This window comes from Cavia porcellus, unplaced genomic scaffold (genome assembly GCF_034190915.1).
Source record: "Cavia porcellus strain 051 isolate PalLab524CR breed Dunkin Hartley unplaced genomic scaffold, mCavPor4.1 scaffold_28, whole genome shotgun sequence".
Taxonomy (NCBI): Eukaryota; Metazoa; Chordata; class Mammalia; order Rodentia; family Caviidae; genus Cavia; species Cavia porcellus.
This window is the reverse complement of record NW_026947511.1, coordinates 28,106,401-28,129,172: the sequence shown is the minus strand read 5'-3', so window position 1 is coordinate 28,129,172 and position 22,772 is coordinate 28,106,401.

The following is a 22,772-nucleotide window of genomic DNA, read 5'->3' as shown; positions in this document are numbered from 1 at the left end:
GAGTTTTCCAGGTGCTGCAGCAGAAGGGTCCCCTCCCGAGCTCAGGCCATGTGCCCTTGCCACCTAGCCAGTATATCAGCCCCATGATGCTAGCATCGTGACAAGAATCCCACTCAGCTTGTCTCTAGAGGCAGTGCAGCAGCCCGTCCCCAAGCTTGTTTATTGATGATCAGCAAAGGGTTTTAATCTCAGAAATAGTCAAGGTGGGGACAGGGAGCGGGGGTTGCTGGGAGGGCCATATGGAACCTGTTTGAGGCGCTGGGTCAGAGCCCAGCTACACCTCCACGCGCTGGGGTGCTGGCCAGCTGTTGGCTTAGCTCCACCAGAGAGGGGCAGGAACGTGGGAGAGCAGACAGGCAGGCCACATGGGGACAAGCGCGTGCTACGTGTGCACGCGGCTGCTGTCCTTTATGTGTGGACTGGTTGGCTGGCTGCCCAGGGCATAGGCAGGGGACTGGCTTTACAAGGCCCAGAAACTTAGCAATGTGTGGGAGTCACAGGGGTCAGTGGCATTTTTGGGTCTCCTCAAAGCTGTTACAGGGACCTGTCTAGGAATACCACTGCTGGCTTTGCTGCCCCATTTCCTCTGCTGGGTCACTCATAGAGATACTTCCAGAAACTCCCCAAAAACTACCATTTAGTTTTGCTTTGGCTCTGTGGCCTATGCACACAGCCAGCTGTCTGTCTGTCTGTCTGTCTGTCACAAACCCAGGTCCACTCCCGGATGTGAGACCCTGGTAATGCCCGGCAGGGCAGGTTGATGTTATGATGGATCTGACTAAATACTTGACTGTGTGCTTGGATTTTCGCCTCGGTGCACTGAACTTTGGACTGATCCAGGGTTTGGATTGACCTTGCTGGATTTTGGACCAACCTCACCGAACTTCCAACCAACCATCTCAGTCCATGAGAAGCCTGAACTTCTGTCTGGACTCCCAGGACTCTGAGATGAGCTGATGGAGTTCTGATTGATTTTGCAGACATTTTCACAAAATTTGACTGAAAGTAACGTGACCTGACTTTCCTGGTTTTTTAGCCCACCTGACTGGATTTCTGACTGGTTAGACAGAAAATCTCTAACCAGTTTTACTGGATGCTGTTTTAAAAGTTAAACTTCTTGAGTATTTGACTGAGTTCTCTGGATTCTTTTACTGAATTGGCCAGATGAGGCTAAATAACAGGAAATCACGTGGAGAGGCTTGATAGGCAGGGCTGGGCACAGGGCTGAGCCCTGCCTCCCCATCCAGTCTCTCCCAGAGCCATCCCCAGCTGTAGAGAGATGGGGCAAGGGGCTCTATGGGTGCTGCACCCCACTCCTGGGATCTCCCAGAATTCTTGCACCTATCTTTCTCTTCATTTCCATTTCCACCGGCCATTCACTACCTTCTTTCTCCTCGTATTCAGCTTGGCCCTCCTCTTGGATCTGGGCATTAGAATCTTAGGAAAGATTCAAGTCAGTTTTCTTTGAGTCAGTTTTCAGCCATAAAGTCATAGAAACCAGAGCTCCACCGCATGAGCTGCCCCCTGCTAACATGTCTTCTGCCTCCTGGGCCTACTTACTGAGCCTTTACTGAAAATCCCTTGTATGTTAGACATGACTTGGGAGGCACAGAAACACAAACCCTGCCTTCCATGCCTCAAGAGGCAGAGAAATGCAAACTGTGAAGGGGTTACAGGCCTGGGGCACCAAGTGCCAACTGGACAGGGCAAGAAAAGAGCCAGGACAGACTTCTTATGGTGGTGCCATCTACTCATCCATCACCATCCAGGTTAAGCAGCACCTCTTCTTTGAAGAGCTCCTAGGTTCCAGCAGAATGGAGAATACATGTCTCTCTCCAGAGCCCCTTTGGTTTTGAGTGCAGAAGAAGCAGCACCAACCACCACAGGGCCAGGCTCTCCATTCTACTCCACATTAGCTTCCTTTTGCTCTCTACTATCTGCATGTGGACAAGAGTGGTCAAGGTTTGCTGGTGTATGCAAGTTAAGGAGCCAATATAGGGGGCAGAGCTGGAAAACACCTCCATCAGTGGTTCTGTCACGGCCAGGGAAGTTACCAAGGGGCCCTGGTATCCTGACCATATGACTATTCTGCACAGAGACCTCAAGGTAGATCAGAGGGATTCATATGTCAGTGGTCCTTTTCCAACCTCCAAGAGAAAGGTCACTTATATGGTTCTCTAGTCCAAGCTATGCACCAACCTGAGGTACAAGAAGGCTGGGAGAGGTCCCTCAGATGTAGACATCCCACGTGCTACCTCAGAGCATCCTATTGTCTAGGAATGGTGAGGACAGTCTTTGCTTCTCTATGGCCCTTTGCAACGTCCAAGATACCTTATACACACTGTCAGTTCGATGGAAGTTTATTGAGCTTTTGCTTTGTGCCTTGTAAGCAATGATATGAGCAAGCACAGTGCTAGGCTCTTCACATACATCACTGTTTGGCTCTCACAATGATTCTTTGGTAAAGATGAACACAATGAGCCCCAGGGTTTATCCATTTCTCCAGCACACACTGCATTAAGTAATAGAACCTGAAAAGAAGGGGATCCCCATGAGATCAACCTGGAGGATAGAACCCTTAGTACACCCCTAGTATAGGATTTGAATTCATCTCTTGAAAGTGACTCAATCCCCATAATTCATATTCCAATCTCCAGTCTTCTTGCACCTTTCCCCAATAATTCTTAAACACTGGAACAGCTGTTTATGTCCCCAAGTAAAAAAGAGGACCATGGTGATTCTCCGTAAGTCTCAAAGAGGCCAACAGGTGTGCAAAGCCAGGTCCCAGATCCCGCACAGCTCAAAAAGAACACCTGCCCCAAGGCAGCACACAGGCAGACCACCTGCCTGCCCCAGGCTCTTGTCCCCAGAATTCTCTCTGCTGTGTCTGCTAGAAATGTTCTTGCTTCTTCATTTTCATTTTTATCGGTACCAGAGATCGAACTCACAACTGCCTGCTTGTAAGGCAGGTACTTATGCTGCTGAGCTAAATCCCCAGCCCCCTAAATGAAAAAGACAAAAAAAAATGTTCTTGCTTCATTCTGGCCCTCTTGCCAAGGCCTTTGGGCTCCGTGACAACGTCAGCATTTATCCAAGTGTCAACAGAGCAGATCTATCTTCTGTTTGTAGAATGGGCAATGTCAACTGGGCCTGTTTCTCTTCCATCTCTTCCCACTAATTGTGGGCCCCTTCCCTAAAAGATTCAAGCTTCTTGTTCAAAGCCAAGGACTCTCCTGTTGTTTTGAGACCTATTCAGTGTAAACTTCTGCTTAGGGAAAGATGCAAAGTTCCAGGATGCAAACCTGAAGGTAAGTTTCCAGACTCTAGAATTTCATTCTCAAAGTGTGAGAACACTCAGGTGAGTCCTGAGGAACCTCCAAGGTTGGGGGTGCCTTGTGTACTAGGAGTCCTACCCTCCAGGTTGATCCATAGGGATCCCCTTTTTCTAGGCTTAAAACTTTAACTATTCAGAAATGAGACATAGGGAAAAAAATTCTTTGGAATAAGAAAACTGGAGTTCACACCTTGCTCTGGCCACTCATTTGTGTGGCGCTGATACAGGGGAATGAAACTCCCAACCTACTGTCTGTCTGGTACGAGTCTGTTCTCTAAAATCAAAGAATGAATTTTAGGAACAATGGAAGTTAAGAGCAGAATATATTTATTGAGGAAAAGAAAGCTGTCTGAGGGACAGAAGGGGTCCCGAGCGAGTTGTCAAAGACACTGTCTTTTCTAGGGACTCTATTTATAGAGTAAAACCAGAAGATGAAACAGGTCCAACATATGGAAACCCTGGGAACATGCAAGGTGGGCATACGGTGGGACAGAACTATTGTCAACCAGTAAGATTAATTGCTCAGGTAAAATTGACTGAATCAGAGACAAATGGGGATGCGAGTCACATAGAAAGTAGGCATTCTTACAGAGCAGTGACTAACCCTGGCTTCCTCAGGATGAGAGAGTCCTATTTAGAATATGGGTGTATTTGCTTGATCTTTTGTCTTGAGGCCACAGCAGGAGGTGTCTGTCTCCCCGACAGCTGCAAGGTATCTGGGCTTCTGCACTGATTCCTTCGAAGGGAGCTAGCCCTGTCTCACTGTCCATACTATTTCTAAGTCGGTCACCCATAACAGTACCTGTCCTCAGTTTACCCATTATTTTCATGAGAAGCCTGGGGTTTGACTCCAAATATGATTCCAGCTTTGGAAACTGTCACATTCGTTGACAAGGCCAATTTGGAAAACTCATTCTGATGAGGAAGTTTTGTCTTCAAGAGAGAGTTTTATCATTCTACTTCCGATGGCAGATGGACTCAATTATCTATGCACTACTTAGAATAATAAGATGAGAAAGAGAAGCACTGTGACATTTATGGAGCACTGATGTGCACCTCCCCCTTCTAGGCATCAAGACTGTGGTAACTCAGATAATCCTCCAACAGTCCTACCAGGCAGGGGTTAATGTCCCTCCCCCCATTATATGGATGAACAACCTGAGGCTCAGAGAGGCAACATAAACAATGTACCAGGTCAAGTTCACGTGGCAGGAAAGCAGCAGAATCAGGCTTTGAAATGGGGCAGGACATTCCAGCATGCACATGTTTAATGACCTTCTACTCGGTCCACTGCAAGACCAAAGAGGCATCTTTGGAATTCCAGCCCAGGAGGGAAGTTCCAGCTTGGGTATCTCCTGTTCTAATGCAAGTTGGGGAAGTGATCAGAGATAAGAGAGAAATAATATCCCCAACCTCAGAAGAGAGCCAAGAGCCTTTAACGGCAAGGAAAAGAGATGTTTTCTGAGGAGGGATGTTTCCACCAGGCCTTGAAGGAAATAGCCATGGAGGCTGGGGAGAAGGAGCAGTGGGGTTGTGTTTGGAGAGGGCAGCTTGTCCTGCCAGAGAAAGACAGCCCTGAGGATAGGGATTGGAGAAGAGAACATTTGAGGGGAGTCAAATGGGCTGTGACCGCCTCCTTTGTACCTCCTGAAGAGGATGGCGGCAAAGGACCTGGGCATGGATGGGACGTGGCCAGGCGCTTTGGGAATCCCATGTGGAGTTAGCAGAAGCAGTGTGCACTCCGGGTTCCGGCAGGAAACAGTTTGACCTGAGTTCAACAGGTGGACACATAAACCTAGTGCCCATGGAAGGGGAAGAGGGACCGGGGAGGGATGGAAAGGCCTTGAAGACTCCCAGAAACAAAGAAGGGCAGGAAATGCCATCATAGGACCTGGTGAGGGCAGGAAGCAGCACAGCAAGTGCCTCAGATCTTTGAGGATGCGATTCCTTCTGGGAGCAGGGTTGAAGGGAGAGCCAGCCCTCGGGTCTCCTTCCGGGGCACTGTGCTGGCTGCTGGCTGTAGGAGTCTACAGGGTCAGGGTCTGGGGACATAGAGCAGGGCAGAGAAGGATGGAGAGAGGATGGGAGTGGGAGAGACAAATGAAAGATTCATCACCCAGCCCAGAGTAGACTGGCCATGATGATTTGGGCACAGAGACTATGAGAGATTGATCAGGGAAACTGGAAAGGAAAAGGGGACAAATGTGAGGAGCAAAAGGAAATAAGATGGACAGAATTTGGCTACTAGCAATCCACAAGGGCAAAGAGCTAGGGAGCCCACGAAGTGCAGGGATGCATGTAGCGGACCTTCAAAGTTAGTTTAAAAATAAACTATCGCAAAGATCAGCTCAGGCGCGTTTTTAATCTGAAAGGCTTGACATGCACCTGAGGTAACGAGTGACAAGTTGGACAGGTGGAGAAATGATCAGAATATCGAAATGGAGCCACTGTGTCAAGCCCTAACAACAATAGCAAAAAATAGAACCGGGAAGCTGTGACACAGGAGATCTTGCACGTGCATGCCTGGTAACAAGAACTGACACCAGAGACCTTACCAGAAGTTTGTACAGAGACCATCACAACGTGACACAGAAAAACTTCTGCAATATCTGTCCAGCCTTGGCCTCATGCCACTCCCACCACCCTGGTCATTGACCTTTGTAGCCGAGGACAGTTGATGTGAACAATTGACAGAATCCTCCTCAGGGTGCCTTTAAAATCTCTGCCTTGTCTAAACCTCTTTGAATATGTACATAATTGACTGTGCACATGAATTCCTATTGTGATGCTTTTTGATTCCCAGACACAGTTATTAATCTTTGGAGACTCTTCCTCCATTTATTATTGGGGTTTTCACAGGGTTATTGGAAGGGCCAGGGCAGAAAGCTCGTCTCTTCATTGTAGTCACCGGTCAGCTGGCCTGGACTCCTTAGGTGGATCTTTCCCAGCCTACGGAAGAGAGAACTGAGGCCCTGGAATTCCAGCGATCTGGGGGAGGTTACAAAGCGAGACTGCCACAGTCCCACTGCTCTCAGGCCTCCACAGCTGGGTTGATACAGAAGACAATAGTCCTGCTCTGCCCATGGACTCAACCTACCACCTTCCCTGTCCTTGGGACGGGCCTCGGTCCTCCCACATCCACCCTCTCTATCTAGCTCCTTTGCAGCCAAAGCCCCAAACCCCCACTTGAAAAAAGCCAGAGGAACCAATCAAAGGTGGTGTCCGGCCAGGCATCCCCACTGTGAACTTCCATTTCTGTGTTTCCACAGCCTTGTCTCCATTCAACAGGTTTCTGGGGAAGTCAGTTGCAATGACGAACTGTGAAATAAATGATACCACTCAAAGTGGCTTCATTATCCTGTCGCAGATTTTTGGCAGTTCCTCGTCTGGCTTGTTTTATGTCTAATTACATATCTCTGTACATATCCCCCATATGTTATGTTTCACATAATAAATACATGGAAAATCTTTCTCTTTTTCCACCAGATGCTGCCCAGAAATGAACAGATTTCTCATGTGTGCTTATGCAATAAAATAACATTTGTTTCAGAGATGGTGACACTTCATAACCTGAGCTTTATGGGCCCTGTCACGCTGATTCAGAGTGTTTGATGAGTCCTTTTCTCATTGTTTTTTCCTGGAAGCAAAGGACCTCATCAGAAGCAATGTCCTGGGGTGGCTAGAAATGCACCAGTGGACAACCTGGGAGCCAAAGGGGCTGCCAGGCTATTGCAGGGTGACATGCTTGGCTTCTAGGAATGGGGCTTGGCTGCAAAGGCTTCACAGAAAGGTGGGGTTAGTGATCAGTTATGGGGCACTTGTTTTAAACATCACTCCACAAGCACTGTCAGCAACTTCCATGTATCCAGGTGTGTTCTAGATGCTGATTAGGAGACAGGGAGTGAATGAGGACAGTATCAAAGAGCAGAAGCACAGAGGTGGCTCACGATGGGACCATGAAAGCAGGCTTTAGAACTGGACTGACTGGGTTAAAGGCCAGGATCGGCTCTCACCAGCTGTGGAATACCGCAGGTAACTGCTTTGAACTTCAGTTTACTCAGCCATAAAGTGGGAATGCGGAGGTATAATAGGAATTAAGGGAGAAGATTCATTTGAAAGGGCTCCCGTGTGAGCTCCAGCATGGCTCATCACTACTCATTATCATCATCCTCACCCCACTGACTGTAGGGATGGGCTGTGGCGTGTTACTACCTAGAGAAACAGAAGGCGAGGCCCCTGCACACAGAGTCCTGGATTTCAAGTCCCGCTCATGACCGACTGAGGAGGCAAGGGCTGCCTGTAGGGGTAGTTAGCAAGCAACCTGGATCTGGGCTGGAACCCAGATTGTCAGTGCAGAGGGGCTGGGGGCTGAAGACTGGAGTCCATGAGGGCTTCCTGGCAGACATGGCACTCAGGCAAGACACAGTGAGATATGGGGAGTGGATAAGAGGAGTATGACTCAAAGAATGACAAGAAAGAGCACAATGCTTTTGTGATTGCATAGAACCGTGTACTATCCCTCAGACACCTGTGGTGCGCCCACTCTCACAAGTCCTGCTTGCTAAGTGCCAGGCAGTTTGAAAGGCTTGGGCTCCAACATGGTCCTTGCTCCCAATCTAGGGGTCACCACCATACACAGAAATCCAGAGCTCTAATAAAACTTTACAAGGCAGAAAAGCAAGGGACATCATGGTTGAAGTGAGGGTAGGGAACACAGCTAGGGTAACATTTGACCTGGCCCAGCTGGTGACAAGAATGTGCACTGGGGTCGGTGGGGGTTCAGCCGGGGTCAGTATTCCAAACTGAAGGCCATTCCAATCCATTGATTTTAAGTTCCATGAGGGCAAGGACCTTGTCTGCTATGTTTGAACATGAATTGGCATGGTCCTGATGCCCGAAAAGTTGTGTGAGTGGGGAATAGCAGCTATGTGATAGTGGTGATTGAATGATAGCCCAGCGGGTATCTTCTGTTCAGACCCCCACCCCACCCCACCCCACCCTTCTTCCTGCTCCACCTTGCTCTGTGCCTACAAAATTAGGGCTCTGGTTGTGCTTGGGTTTGACCAATCATGAGCTAGGTAGGAAGCTATGTAAAAGATGGAAGCAACTGGATTCCTCCCCAAAGCATTATTCTCCTGGGTCCCTCCCCAGAAGTTCCTCTCGAGGCAGCCTCTACTACACATTCATGACCTCTGCTGGGTGCTGGTAGTCTCTCTGTCATGATGAATTTTATGCACCAACCTGAATGGTCCATGAGCTTCCCAGATGTCTCCAAATGAGACCAGCTTTGAAACTGGTGCCTCAGTAAAGTATATCACCCTCCCCCGGCTGGCTGGGCACCGTGCCACCTATTAAGGGCAAATAGTGAACCAAAAGTGATAGAAAGGGGAGTTTCTCCCTTGTTTCCTCCTTTCTGCCTGTCTGTGCTAGGACACTGACTTCCTGCCCATTGACAGAAACCTACATCATCTTCTACCAAGTTGTCCTGTCTTTGGACTCAAGGCTGAATATATAACTAGCTCTTGGACTGCAGATCATGAGATTTCCCAGCTTCAAGTGAGCAAATTCCTCATAACAAACTGATTCTTATTTGTAGATTCCATTGGTTCTCTTTCTCTGGAGAATCCCATTACATTCTGCTTCTTGTAAGCCAGGCTACCAGTGGTAACTTTTGTTCTACAGAGTCCAGGGTTCTGACTCTCCACTACAGTGCCCTTCATTCTGACCATATCCATAAATATCCCTTTGTAAGTTCAACTTCCTTGAATTATCCTAAGTGTGACATCTGTTTCTTTTTAGGATGCTGACTTATATTTTCCAATTTCAAACTTCCCTATAGACAAGATCATATGTCATCTCAATCCTGGAACTTGGTAGAGGATGTAAAGACCGATGGACACCTGACAGCATAACCTCCCTGATCCAGCCTTTTTCCTGTTCCACAAATACATCCATGCATAGTGGAACAACATTTCACTCAATAATGGTTTCTTACATAGGATGGTTATTCCATACGATTATAATGGAGCTGAAAAATACACCTAATGACATGATGTCACAATGCAATGCATTGCTCACAAATTTGTGGTGATTCTGGTGTAAACAACTATATTATTGATTTATGTGTTTATTGTACCACACCACATACTTCTACTTATTTTTGAAAATGCTGAAAAACAATATATTTCATACATCTCAAATTTAGTCTGTCTCTCTGCCTCTCTATCTCATTGTCTGTCTGTCTGTCTCTCTCTCTCTCTCTCTCTCTCTTGTTCTGTAACTAGACTTAGAACCTCACATATACCAACCACATAATCTGTCACTAAGCTATACCCCGAGCTAAGCTATACTCTGTGTTTACTGCATCTCTGGATGGATCAAGAGGTCATCTGAGAGATGGACCTGTACCCACCAGGAACGTGTAACTATACCCTGTGATATTTACACAATGACAAAATCATCTTACAGCATATTTCTTAGAACATGTCCTCACACGTGACTATCCTATCTGCAATGTCCCAATGCCAACTCTGAATCTTCTTCCTTTTTTTGTCCACCTGGTAGCCTCTGGGTGACCACCACCCACACAAGCAACAGGAGAAAGAAAAGAATATGGAGTACTAGATCTGAAAGGAAACTAGAGAGCTCCTAGACCAACCTGTCCTCCGCCACCACCTTTCCTTCCATCCCCAGCCACTCCGCCCCTTCTGCAACAGCAAGCAGAAACACTGAAAATACACCCAGGATTGGAGGCAAATTTGTTTACATCGATGGGCACTGACTGGGATCATTCCTGGAGCATCGAGCCCTGATCTCGGGCAGTCTAGGGCTTATATGGGATAAGCTTCAGGAAGCACTGAGGCAGAACGACTTGTCAGTTGGAGACTGGCTTATACAATGTTCAATGTAGTGAGCAGCTTGGCGTCATAGTGACCAGGCATGTCTAAGAGACAAGCAGAACGGACACCGAGACTATTACTGGGCGACTAAGAATGAAGCATCCTGGCTGGAAGAGCCATTCTCTGCTACTTCCACTGCCACTGCAGCTACTATCACCATGCCCAAGAGCACTGCTACCATTGCCATCTCCTCCACACCCAACGCCAAATTACCTCCACAGCTGTACTTACACAGCCACACTTACATGCACCACCCTACAACACACGCCCAACACACCAACAGCACCCCCACCTGCACCGCCACCATCACCATCATTACCACACCAAGTGAATTATCCCCATCTCCCCCATCACCACCACCACCTCCACACCAGGCTCCACCGCCGAGGACAGTGCAATGCCCAGGAAGACACATAATGCACAAAAGGTCAGTGCTTAATAAGACTCAAGTGAAGTCTGTTAACTGTTCATCAAAGAGGCTGTCTGAAATAAATAGTGATTTTCACAACTTAAAATTTATTTATTTAGTTTAGTTTTGGTCTTTTTGAGACAGGGTCTCACTCTGCAGTTCAGGCTGGCCTTGCGCTCACTTTGTAGCCCAGGCTGGTCTCGAACTCACAATGATCCTCCTGCCTCAGCCTCCCAAGTGTTGGAACAACTTAAAATTTAAAAGGAAATAAATTCCATATGAAGAACTTAGGATGGTACCAGAAAACAGTATCTGAATCATACTGGGTTTTTTTTTTTATAATTTACCATCAATCTGTCTTTGACAAAAATAAGACAAAGTGAGAACAGAGTCCTATATTTTGGTTTTGTGTTACCCAACTCTGGTGAGCTTTTGAAGAATAACATCAAATTTGGGACTTTCTCCTGTTTATGTTCCAACTTCCAAATTTTTAAGAAATTCAGTTTTTTTATCATGAGTATCAGCTTGTGCAAGTTAATAAGAATCTTCTCCTTGGGTTAAAGCATGAGCTACAAATTTCACACACAAACTCCCACCAAGAATTTTTATGGTTGGAGCTGGGAATATAGAATGGCACAAGTACCTGCCAGGCAAGCGCAAGGTCTTTAGTTCAATTCCTGGAGCCAAAAAACAAAAGAAGAAGAAGGAGAAGGAGAAGGAGAAGGAGGAGAAGGAGAAGGAGAAGGAGAAGAAGAAGGAGGAGAAGAAGAAGAAGAAGAAGAAAAGGAGAAGAAGAAGAAGAAGAAGAAGAAGAAGAAGAAGAAGAAGAAGAAGAAGAAGAAGAAGAAGAAGAAGAAGAAGGTGGCTCATGATCATATTTGTCATGGGTGAGTTGTGTTTGGCATGATGAGTTACAGAAGATAATTAACCCTTTGAACACCAATTATGCTGCTTGCTTGCATTTTTCAGAGGAGTTTTATTTGATTCTTAAAAAATAAGTTCCAAGAATGGTGTCGCTTTCATCACTTTAGAGCCCAGGCTGCTGAGATGAGATGTTGAGCGTCTCTGACTAAATGGCAAAGACAAACTTGGAGCAAGACAGCAGTAGCAGCGATGATGATGCTGGTGGCGGACGTCTACCGAGCGCATCTGCTGTGCTAACCTGCTTAGGAGCCTCCCCACACCTGATGAGGACCGGGAGCCTCTCAGGTGCCTGGACCCATATAATAATCCCAACTGTTTGGGAAGTGTCCTGCTAAACCAGGCTCAGTCTGGCTTCCCTGGGTCCTCGGGGAAGAAGCTAAAGAGCTTCCGTGTGGCTCTCTGCCTCCTGGGGAGACAGAGAGGTGGAGGTGGAGGAGGAGAGAGGAGCAGTTTACATTCAGATCTCAGAGACATTAGGGAGTGCCGGAGGCTGAGTGGCACTTCCCAGGTTCAGCTGCCCACCTGAGTGACCTCAACAGAAAAAGTGTCAAGGAACCCCGGCTACTACAGCACCCCAACCCTACACCAGAGCCAGCAGCCACAGCCCTCCGTGCCCAGGTATCATGCCACTCATGCACTGCAGATCTCAGTCAGCAAATTAAGTGGTAAGAAATGGAACTTTCTCCAGCTTCTAGGACTCAGCCTTGTCACATTTCGTAGGCCCATGCACAATGCATCTTAAAAGACAACTCAAATGTCGTTATCTTTCCCCTAGAGGAAGTGCCACTCAGGAGGCTGAGTGGCACTTCCCAGGTTCAGCTGCCCACCTGAGTGACCTCAACAGAAAAAGTGTCAAGGAACCCCGGCTACTACAGCACCCCAACCCTACACCAGAGCCAGCAGCCACAGCCCTCCGTGCCCAGGTATCATGCCACTCATGCACTGCAGATCTCAGTCAGCAAATTAAGTGGTAAGAAATGGAACTTTCTCCAGCTTCTAGGACTCAGCCTTGTCACATTTCGTAGGCCCATGCACAATGCATCTTAAAAGACAACTCAAATGTCGTTATCTTTCCCCTAGAGGAGGCCTGAGTATCCATGGGTGTGAAGTGAGACCACCATGTCCTACGTCCACTTGGTCACCAACGAAGTGTCCAGGGATGCAGTCTCGGAGGGGATGAGAAAGTCTCCTCAACTTCTCTTGGCCATAGTCATATCAGGGATTCTTCTGCTACCTCCGCAGCCTGATGGGGCAGGAAGATCACGGTGAGGATGCCCAGTGCATAGCCCTTTCCCTCCTCTGGGCCTTGACATGATCCCCCCTGCTCCAGATCCAACCCCGTGAGCCAGGGTCCTCACAGAGGCCCGCTTCCTCCTCCACCAGGAGGACTCTTCTAGTCGCTGGGGGTGGGACTGTTTTTACTCCCCCGGGATGTTGTTCTCTATCTGCTGCTTTTATTGCTTCCCCTAATGCCAAACTGATTCCCGTAAAAGTCAAGCAGAGGCCTCTTCTCCCTCCCGCTGCTTCACACTGTCACATCCTCTCCCTGGGGCAGAGAGCAGCAAAGAGCCTGCAGAGGGTGGAGAAGGAAGGAAGCACACAGAGGAAACAATGCCAGTTGATCTTTTCAAAATGTAGCAGCAGACCGTGTCTCTCTGAACCGCACTGCAATGCTGTGACATAGATACTTCCACTATGCCCATTTTATAGATGAAGAAATGAATGTTGAGATCGGAGAGGCCTTTGGACCCTGGTGACTTGATCAGCTATGTGCTGGTCTCATGCTTTCTCTCCTGCCTCCTGCCTCCATTGGGCTTTAATGGGCAGTATATGGGCACCGCTTGGGCAGCAAGAGGGGGCCCATGTGGTCTCCAGTTCCCCCAGCTCCTACTAACCCTGTCAGCCCCAGCTGCACCCCTGATGCAGGACCTCTGAGACCCCACGTCATACCCAACTCAGCATTTGCTCCAGAGACACCAGATGCCATTTTTCTTAAGGAACAGATGTTGGAGTTGACAGGGACTTCCTGCTTGCCAGTAATCAATAAAGCAAATATTGGCTATCATTATTTGTGTATCCTCTGAGCCTCACAGAAGCCTAGGGAGGAAGTTCTGTTCCTGATTTGGCAGAGGTAAATTATTTTCAGAGTTCACAGGCCAGAAGGCCTTGTTGAAATCCTTCATCGACCAGTGCCCGGAGTGGGCCTTGGGTCATCCCTTGTCCCTTGTATGATCAAGACTACAAAGCTGCTCCCAGACATTTGGGTAATGTAGTCATGGCCACCACCAGGGGCTTTGCTTCTGCAACTCTTGCCTCTCAGGCTGCCCAGCAAGGATAGGCCCTCAGAAATTAGTCAGAGCAGGAGGTCCCATCAACCTCATAGGACCTTCTTGCATTGATCCAGCCAAGCTGCAGAGCCCTGGCCTCTTTACAAACAGCCTGAGGTCCGGCCCCCACCCTCTTCACTGGCCACCTCTGCCTGCAGAAAACCCAGGTGGCTCAGGTTTGCCTAAGGTGACTGAGTTCATGATGGCAAGAATGGAAGCAGAGGGATGTGGGGGTCACTGTCTGACACTTTTCATATTCCAAGCCTCCTGGTAAGCTTCCCACGTGCTGTTGGCCACCCTGGAGCCTTGTTGCTCTAAACCTTGTGTCTAAAGTTGCCTCTGGCTGCAGCCCTGCATCCTGGCACCTGAGGAAGTCCCTCTTCTCCTCCTCAGTTCAGAGGTGACAAGCTCAGCATTTTGGGAAGCTGTCTCTCCCCACAAAAGGCTCTGCCCCTGCCAACTCACGCCATCCTGCACCATGGCAGAAGGATCTCCCTCAGATTTAACTTCCAGTTGCTAACACACACACAGAGAGAGAGAGAGAGAGAGAGAGAGAGAGAGAGAGAGAGAGAGAGAGAAGGAGAGAGGGAGAGAGAGGGGGAGAGAGGGGGAGAGAGAGAGAGAGAGAACATGCATTCGTGTATTTACAATGTTTTGTCTCCTAGGCTACTGGTGGGGAGCTTTCACCCTCAAAGACCCTGAAGCTCCAACTTGGTCAAAGCACCATCAGAAGGTGGGGGGCCTTTGTCTCTCCCAGATGCCTGGTCCAGGAAGTCAGTGGACTCTAAGACCTGGCCCAGCCTCCTTCCATCCCTCTTGCATGCACCCAGCCCTGTGAGTCCCCACCTGTAGGGGAAGTCAGCAAGGGGTTAGCAGGTCCTACCCCATCCTTACTTATCCATGGAGCCTGAGGCTGGAGGAGAATCCACAGCTGGCATCCCAGAGTGCCCATCTTCCTGCTATGATCACAGGGCCATCAGGCAGCCTCAGCCATTCAACCACAAACCTAGGAGGCCTTCTCTTAGGCCCTGCCACCCCTGAACACAGACTTCTGCCCATTCAGGACAGCAGGGAAGCCGTCTCCACTGAGCGGCCACCATCATCCTCAGCCCATACCCTGGCTGACAGACAGATGCAGGGCAGGAAGGTCAAGAACCATCCTCGGTGGCCCAGCCTATCTGAGGCCTCAGGAGAACCCTGGGCAGGAGGATGCCAGGGTTGTCATGTGAACGCAGAGGGAGACCTGCAGCTCTTGACGTGAACCTCAGCCTGAGGGGATGAGACGGCCTAGTGAGTGCAGGCCTGGCTGGCCAGTGGGGAGCAGGCTGCCTTCCTCTGACTGGCCCTCCAGACAGGCTCAGGGGCAGACTCCGGAGACAGGAGGGAAGCAAACAGATTTTAGTTGCTCTAGCCATGTTGCATCCAGTGTCAGGGCTGAGGGTGCTGTTCAGTGCGTTTTCTTTAGCGAGAGTGCCTCTCATTCAGACTGGCAGCTTTCATGCACTTCTGGAGCCCTGCAGCTGGCCAGGCAGGCCACAGACTTGCCAGTGGTTTGAGGAACCACCTAGCACCCCAGGGTCCATTTCTTTGGAGCTTCCCATGCCTCCAATGAGAAGGCACCTGTGGTCCAGGGGCTTGCAGGTCTCTACCTTGGACAGGTTCCCTTGAGCTCCGAAACCCTGGGAGCACTGGCTAAATGGTTCCCGAAACCTGATTGCCCTGATCAGTGACATTCCAAGTGTGTCCCAAGTACAATGCACCCCAATTTGGTTCCTGCTGAGGCCCAGGCTGCCATCTCCAGGATTTCTTCTCCCTGACCAGTGCTTGGCTGCCTGGCCACATGCCCAAATCCCACCTTGGCCTCTCATGACATCTTCTGTCCTGGGCAGTTTCATCCCATTTGAGCCTGAAACCCTATAAAAAGCCGTCATCTGGTGCAGGCAGAGTGCAGACCATGCCCTGGCGAGGGAAGCGGGATCTGGAGTCTGTCTCCTCGCAGGGGCCTGCCCCTTCCCCTAGCTGCATGATGGGCCTCACTTCAGGGATCAGAATAGCTGCAGCCAAGTGCATTCGATGGTGCATGGCCACTGAGCTATCTCAAGAGCAGCAGGGGTGGGCTCAGGGGCCCAAGTAGGGCAAAAAGGCCACATGGAATCAGGGATTCGGGTTCCAAGGCTCAAGCACAGCAATGGATTTTGGCAAGACAAGGGACCCTTGTGAACCAGAATGGGGCAGAAGCCACAAGATACCTGCTGGGCTCCCTGCTCCCCATCTGTGAATGGGCCAAGTCTGCAAAGATGGGGTAAGCCTGCGTGGTGGAGCTGGCTGGTCTGCTCTGCGATCTTGGAGGAGTTCCTTAACCTCGCTGAAACTTAGAGCCGTCGTTCACAGAAACTTCTCTGCAGCTGCTGACAGGGCTGTACACACTGTACATGAAGTTCCTGGCACAGAACAGGGCTCAGGAGTGATAATTCTTACTTCATAGGCCTGTCTGGAGGATTAACCCAAATGAGATAATGGGTGTGCGGCAGCTTGGTGAAATATGGTGTCCGGATGGGAGCAATTACCACTTATCAGAATGTCCTCCTCTCCCTGGGCCTCCTAGCCTCCTTCTCTCTTTCTGGTTTAACTTCTCTGGCGTAACTTGGTCTCTCTGTCTCATCTTTTCTCCATCCTCCCGTCTTCACAGTCAGGAGAGCCAAATTCAACACATTTCATCTCCCCTCACTCCAGGACCTACAATGGCTCCCCGTTACCCTGCATGTCCAAACTCTGCAGCAGCCTCGCCCCAAGCCAACAGCTTTCTTCCGCTTCTCTGTATTCACGTGTACCGCACACCATCTCCCTGGCCTGGAATGCTTATGGTTGCCAGTAACATTCTCTCTCCACAAAGGTCCTGCTCACCATGCAAGACCCACTGAGTTCAATTTCTGAGCCAACAAAAAAAAGTTTTAACCAGCTATCCCCAAGGTTCTCCTTAAAATCGCCTTAAAATTGTCATCAAAGTTTTCTAGTTGGGTGATCTTAGAAAACTTCGGTATTTCCTCTGAGCATTCCCCCTCGGGTAGGTGTGAAGAGAGATGAAATGAAGTGGTTGGTAATGCTTTCAGCGTATTGCCTGGAGCTGAGGAAATGGTTAATAAATAGTGCCTGTTTTGTTATCCTGAGTCTTTGACGTATAAAATGAAGCCACGAATCAGACAGAAATGTTAGTCTTTCCTGTGCAGTTAGTGATCATCTGGTTAAAATCAGATACCCTCACTCACCAAGTCCCCAAGCATCCTTGGAGGTTTTGTCATTCAACACTCACCTGCAGGTGTCCCATCTGTGCTGGGAGCCTTGCTAGACATGGGGGCAGGTGGCCTGCAAACCCAGCACAGGTTCACAAAGCAAGAAGTGGGAAGCAGGTGACAGGGCCACAGGTCCCCCTACAGCCTGGAACGTGGACGGTGAACTGGGATATGACTCCCACTTTTCCTACGAGCCCTGGCCCATCCACCCTGGGCCCTGTTCTCTCCCTACTGTCCCTGGCCTTCCGCCTGGCCTCCCTCCTGTGCCAGCAACATGGACAGCTCGGTCCTGGCTCAGAGTCTAGCGTATGCTCTTCTCTCTGCTCTCCAGCCTCCAAGGACAGAAGAGCCCTCAAATCCACATCTGTCCATCCTGGTGGACACTATGCTCTCTTTTTAGACTTACAAAAAGAACTCAGTACCTATTTGAATCCTGTCCTCCCCAACCACCTGACGCCCTGCCTTTATGGTCCTCAGTGGGCCATGAGGCACGCCTTCCAGCATCCCTAGATCTCTCCTAGTAGCATCTTCCTGGTTAAACAGGGTCCCTGAGCCCCACAGCCCCACCTTCTCCTCCCTCAGTCTGGAGGGGTAGCTCCCAGGAGCCCCCAGAAGAGGGTTAGGGGTGGGTGGGAGGTCTGCGCTGACAGAGCTGAAGAGTTACAAGTGACCAGGGAGGGCAAGCTGGCTGATTCGTGCTTGTTGAGTGCTTGGATGATTTGCTAGTGTTTGTAGCTGGAGTCAGCCCAGAGCACGTTCAGCTGAGCCACTTGAAACTTTTATTTTTTGACCCATGTGGATCGTAGGGGGTGGGGGATTCTCCTGGTTCTCGTGTTTGCACCTACAGCTGCCAGTTCTCTATGATCCTTCCTGATGTCCCCGAGAAGGGACCAGAATGTGTTGGGCTCAGAGCTCAGAAGTGACGCTAGCTGGAACCCAGGGCCCAGAGCTACGTCATTTGGGGGTCCCTGTTGCTCTTAGGTACAGTATGATCTATTCCTTTGATGATTTCTCTTCTTTCAAGAGCAATGAACCACATCACACTGGGCACCAGGTCCCACCAGCTGGTCTCCATCCACTGGAAGATCAGCAGGAACTCTGACCTGGTGGGTCTCCCCATCGATCCTTCGCTCCTGGGGTCAATCTCCACCAAGCAAGGCACACCCCCATCACCTCCCACCCACAACAACCCCATCACATCCTCCACCACTGACACTCAGCCCCACTGGACCCCCGAACTCCCACCCTCAAAGGTACAATAGAAAGGGGTCCCTTGTCTGGAAAACTGAGGAAAGGTATTCAAACCAGTCTGGAAACTTGTGAGCCAGGGTTCCTGAGGACTGTGGAGTTCTGGTGAAATACGCAGAGGGCCCAGGGGTGTTCCTGGAATGGTCCCCATGTCAGCGACACAGCTCTGCAATCCAAAAATCTGTAGAGCTGTATCACTGGACACCATCCTTACGTCCAGGATTCAGAGGAGGAGAAAGGGCTGTGGAATGCTTCATTGTGTCCCTGTCCTCAAAGGCCTCATAGGATCTGGGACGGGGAGCATGTACTTGTTAAAAAAGCTAAGTATGTAGCTCAGTGGTAGAGCCCTTGCCTAGCATGTGTGAGACCCAGGGCTCCACCCGCTGCAAGAAATAAAAACCCACAGGAATAAAGATAGAGGTGAACTTAGGGCACGAGAAATGAAGGTCAAGGTGGCAGTGCCACCACCTTGGGAAGGATGGGGTCTGACCTCACTGGACAACCTGGGCACTTCTTTTATGAAGAGCCAGAGCTGCTTTCCAGGGATGGCCTCTGTCCTGTCTGCATCACGTGGCACCCAACTCAGTGCCTGCTCCATGCCTCTTACCCAGAGGTCACTCCTGCAAGTCCTGCATGCTAAGAAGATGCCCACAAATGACACAGGTGCTCCCAGGCTGCCTGCCTTGATCCACACACACCTGGACACAGACTCTAGGGTGGCTAACTTGGCCAACTTAAACAAAAACTGAGCAGCACCTGCTGACCTCCCTATGATTCTCAACCCTCCCTGCCTCAATTTTTTCATCTGTATAGTGGGAGCTTTGGGAGCTGTAAGTGTGTGAGAGGAGAATTTCTGAAAGCAGATGGCAGTAGAGGAGGACTCGGATGATTTTCCTGCAGACACCTTGGAGACACAGGTCTCACTCAGTGCTACAGACTTCCTATCTCTGACTCAGAAGTGCCCCAGCTCGGGGTGGCAGGAGGATCCTCAGGGGAACCGGGGAGGGCAGAGAGGAAGGAATCCTTTCCGGCTTTCCATCAGTAATGACCTCGGATGGAGACGGGGTGGTGGGGGCCGCAGGGGGATAGAGGGGCCCAGACAGTGGGACAGGAAGGTGAGAACTCACACGGGAGGGGTGGGGGCCCGCGGGTCTTAAATATAACCCCAACCCATTGTTTCCTGGCCTAATTGTATTTTGCCTTTTCCCTCTTTAGAGGCAGCCTAACAAGGAGCTGGCCAAGACCGGGGCCGCCTGGATGTTCTAGGAACACAATTGTTTCAGGATGAAAATTAAAATTGTATACTTTTTAGGTTTAAAAAAGCAAACACATGAAGGTCGTCGATTGGCCCTGTGCCTCCTGGAATCTAGGCTTGTTTGCTATGCTCCTCAAAGTGCCTGAGGCAGGGGCCCAGAGGCAAGGGTCAGCTAGGGGCCACCCTGGGAAGAAGGCTGAAGTACTGACCCCCGGAACCTGTGTTCACCCCTGCCATCCCTGCCTGGGACAGCTCATAAGCACCAGTGGAGTCAGGGAGCAAGCTCTGGAGCCGGGTCCAGCGTAGACTCCTGACTCGGGAGGTGACCCACAGTGCTTTCCACACAAGCCAGCTGGCCAGGGCAGGGCTAGAGGGGGCAGCCCTCCACTTCTAGACTTGGGGTCCCCCGTTTCTCCTACTAAAGCAGGCATGTGAATAAATAGCCACTCTAACACAAATACACACATCTGGGTGCTAGCTTCTGGGCTGCTGCTCCGGTCTCTCTCTCTCTCTCTCTCTCTCTCTCTCTCTCTCTCTCTCTCTCTCTCTGTCTCCTCGCTGTTTCTCTCTTTCTTTATCTCTCTTCCTTCTCCTTCCACATTCCACTCCTGAAAGACTGACTCTGTTAATTCCACATTTAGCAGGTGGCTGAGAACCCAGAGTAACAGCTGAGAGGCTGGCATGGGGTCGGTCAGCGGGCAGAGCCTGGCCCAGAATCCAGGCTGGGTCTCCGGTGGGCCGAGTGCTCCATCTCCCCCACCTCAGGGGTGACCTGGAGAAGGCTGGTGGCTATGGAGACCCGCCGCCTTGACCCTTCTGCCTCTCCATCTCCTCCAGCTCTACCTGACACTGGGGGAGCACCAGCCTCCCCTCCCTTGAAGCTTCCCCTTCCCAAAGGTTCAGTGCTCACCCCCTCCCCTCAGACCACCCTGGCAGCCTCCTGTCAGTGCTCCATGGAGAGGGGCCTCACTCCTGAGGGGCTTCCCAGCAACCGTGATGTGCACTCCTGGAGTTTGCACACTTAACTCCTCTGGTCACTGCTCCCCAGCCTGCTCTTGAGAGGAAGGGAGGAGTTGGCGGGGGGCACACAGGGCAGGGGTCCCAAGAGCCAGCCTGCCCTCCAGACAGCTGGCATCTGTCTGAGCAGCTGGGCCCAGAAAGGGCAGTCTGGAGCAGCCTTCCATGAGCTGTGAAGATGAAGACCAATTCTCATCTTAGGAACAGCACCAACGTCACCTGATGCTGGGTCAGGCCTGTACTAAGTAGTTTACTCCCCGAAGTTATACCCACGACAGCCTTAGCATTGTCCCCATTTTATTGATGAGGGAGCCAACACTTCAAGAGGTCCAGCAACTTTCCCAGGAGCCCAGGATTCCAGCCCTATCTGGCCCCAGGCCCTGTACCCTGCAGTACCCTCCCATGGCAGTTCCCAAGGAGTCCCATAAGAAGATGGTGCCCTTTGCAACACAGAGACACCACAGACAGAACCAGCTTCATGCAATTACAATGGCCCCCTGCTGCCATCTTGGACTTGTGAATGATTATGAACTGAGGGTCCACCTTTTGGTTTATACTAAGTCCTGCAAGTCCTGCAGCCAGCCTGAAACCCGTGAGCATCTTGGTCATTCCGTGGGAGGAAAAGCCAGCCACCCACCTCTGTCTGCCCACCCCTCTGGTTTGCCAGTTTTGCCTGGTCCTCCCCTCTGTCTGTGTGTCCATGGGGCCACCCAAGATCTTTCTACATCTGTGTCTTTCTCCAGACAGGGCTAACACGAGAAACATCAAACTGTAGAGCCCCCACCCAGTCCAATCATGGGAGGCCAGGGCAGAACCAGCCTGGCAGGAGGTGCCCTGATGCCCTGGCGGCTGGAAATGAGCTCTCTGGGATTCTTCCTTTGCCTCCACTCCTGGAGATGGATGTGTACAAATGGCCCTACCAGGTTGCTGTCTGTGACCTGACCCTGTTTAAGAGTCTCAGAGCCAGGTGGTGGGTTGCACTCCTCTCCTTTAAGGCATTTCCTTCCCCACTTCCATCCACAGGAAATGATCTTCCATGTCTGCCCTCAGAACCTGGTGCCCCAGTACGCTCAGGTCTAGATGCTGATCTACTGCACTGGGCTTATTCTTGCTAAAACTGACAGGCTGAGTAGGGACACAGAGATGCCCTGGGCTTAGGACAGGAGTAGGCAGGATGCTAGACTCTGCCCAATTTGGCTACTGGTCCCCGGAGGACTTGAACAAGCCACTGGCCCATCTGTTTTCTCAATCATGATATCACTGGGTGAGAACTAAGCGCTCCCTCTGAGGTCCCTTCTTGCCCTAGGATTTGTGAAGCTGGGCATGTCACGAGCCCAAGCAGAAGTCTGTCTTTCCTGTAAAGCCAGCACACAAATACCAGGAAGGACTCACTAAGGTGACCCTAGTATTTAATGCCTCAGCATCTCTCAGCCTCCAGTAAAGGCCCAGGGGGTAAGGGAATCAGGGGCTGTTATGGTTGATTCATTTTGTAAACCTGAAAAGTTTAGGAGTTTCACTAAGTGACTCATCAGGAGTGCAGGGTCCTCACTTTGTAAACATCCCTCACCTGTGCAAGAAAAGAGCATGCAGATGGTGAGAGTGTTACACCCGTCCTAGGGCGGGTAGCCTGCATACAATATAAGGGAGGAAAAGAGATTTGCGCTCCCCATTTTTGCTCTTGTTGCCCTTGCTGTCTTCTGGCACCCTGCACTATTGCCCCGTACCATGCCACCCTTCCTTGGAGCCTGCTGATTAGGGACTGAAACCTCCATGAACTAAATAAACCTTTCCTCCCTTCACTTGGGGTGTTGAGTATTTTGTCCTAGCAATGAGAGAAAACTAACTAAGGCTGTGAGCCAGGGGCAGGTCCCACCTGAGCAGGAGCTGGTGGGGGAAGGTTCTAGTCTGTGTGCTTCAAGATCCATCTCGAGTGTCGGCTTCATGGGGGAGCAAGAGCCTATTTGATACAAGCTGGAAATGCTAGAAATGATGTCACCAAGAACAAAGCCACCTCCAAATGGATTAAACATAAAATAAATTCATTGATAACATAAGGAGAGAAGCTTGGA